Raw genomic sequence first — 2,015 nt, forward strand, 5'->3', positions numbered from 1 at the left:
GTGGGGAGTAATCTTACAGGCACTTCAGGGTGGTACACTGCTGTTATTGCTGTCTAAGAAATGTTTTAAGCCTGGTCAGGTTCACTTTAAAAAAGCTGAACTCCAGGCAAAAAACACTTTTGTCTTTAGCCTGTAATCATCCCATTTTGTTCTGCAGTGGCCACCACTCATTTCCATGTTTCTGATTAGCAGTATATAGTTCCCAGGCATTGTCTTATTAGTCAGGGATATACCTCCAGTCCTTTTGGACTACAGGCATGCACAAAGTTCACCCCTAAATTTGCTGAGTTAAAGGGTAATTCCACTTTTGTTGGGGAAAAAACAAAACAATCCCCTCTGGGTGATTTGCGTACATTGCAAGGATTTTAACTTAGATGCAGTTTCCTACCTGTTTTTGGTCTAAAGAAACAGCTGTTTGTTCCTCCATGTCCATTCCAAACTGATCCCTGAACAGGAGTTGCAGCAAAGTTGTTAGTGAAATCTGAAATAACTGTGTGCATGTTAATCTGACATTCCTTTGACCACTGGTATATCGGCATGGTCAGTTTTAGTCCTAAATGCTAGTGAATCCATCTTGTTTACAAAAAAAATGGAAGAGGGGAATGTTTTATTAAACTTTCCAAAAAGTTTAATTTATTTGTGCTAAGCATTTTAAATATATGAAACTGAAAGAAAAGATTTCGGTAGCATGATTTTTTTTAAATCTGAATATTAAATCATTATGTAGACCTCTTTTGGGGCCATTTTTCACAGGTCACTACTTCCTTGATCAAACAGACAAAAAGAAACAAATTAGCCTTACAGACATCATCCTTGGTTCACTGTCATTAAAATAGTTTTCCTTTTACATATTAGGTTTGTAACAAGCAAATATAATTCCTGTCTCAAAAGTTCTTGGAATCTTCAAAATTACGGCTATCTTTTAAGAGGATGAAAGCAAGTACAAATTAATTAAATCTTAGTATCTTCAACACCTGATTGGCGGACCTGCAATTACTGCTCTGTCTCATCAGTTGATTTCTAACATTACGGGTTGCCACTGCAGCAGAAAGATTATATATAATTTCCTAAGTGAGAAGCAGCATAATTAAAGTTAGCAGATCATTTTGTATGTATTACTGCTACACAGACATACAGTGCTCTTAACACTTGATGGGTTATATATCACTGAACAAATTACCATAGTTCGCGAAAGACTTAACTGATTTGTCCCAATTTTCTAAAAAGTAAGTTTGAGAACACATTCATAGAAATAGGAATCTAGAGAAATGGCTTTTATATTTTAAGGTCATCCTCCGATTGGCAATCAATCTAATTGAAATAGAAGATTTCGCAAATATATCATTAACCACTTGAAGACCGGGGTGTTTCACCCCCTTCCTGGCCAGGACATTTTTCAGTATTCAGCGCTGCGGTACTTTGACTGACGTTTATTCCGTCATGCAATGCTGTACTGATACGAATTTCATACAATTTTGGGGACAGATAGAGCTTTCTTTTGGTGGTATTTAATCACCACTGGGGTTTTTATTTTTTACTATATAACAAAAAAATTACCCTAAATTATGAAAAAAACATGTTTCCCTATAAAATGTTATGAAACATTTATTTTCACCCCAATTCTTTGGTAAAATATAAAAGACAGGGTCACGTCGGGTAAATAGACACTAAACATGTCAACCTTTAAAATTGCGCTCGCCCGCAAAATCGCAGAAAACAACCGCAACCAAAATTGCCCATAGGCGACACTTTAAACGTTTTTACCGCTCATCAGCTTAGTGTTATCAGTGATTGATGGCCCTAGAATTATTGCTCTCACTCCGACGATATGTAACATGTGCTGCATAATGGGCGCAATCGTCGTTTTCGTACAGAGGCGCACCCGACGCATGTTTGCATGTGTATATGGGGGGCGGGGGACTTTAAAACATTTTTTTTGTTATTTTTTTAAATTATTATTTGTGAATATTTTTTTAGCTTCTTTATTTTTTTTAATGCTGTTATTTTTTTTTTTT

General features: G+C 36.0%; 1 protein-coding gene across 1 annotated transcript in view; it reads left to right on the plus strand.

Moving 5' to 3' along the window:
- Positions 1-2,015, plus strand: part of LOC108801197 (protein CROWDED NUCLEI 3-like) — a gene marked incomplete at its 5' end in the record, with an annotated part of 125,793 nt that overhangs the window by 40,916 nt on the left and 82,862 nt on the right. The gene's annotated exons all lie outside the window — the stretch shown is intronic.

Source organism: Nanorana parkeri, unplaced genomic scaffold (assembly GCF_000935625.1).
Source record: "Nanorana parkeri isolate BGI_ZX_2015 unplaced genomic scaffold, ASM93562v1 scaffold2247, whole genome shotgun sequence".
Taxonomy (NCBI): domain Eukaryota; kingdom Metazoa; phylum Chordata; class Amphibia; order Anura; family Dicroglossidae; genus Nanorana; species Nanorana parkeri.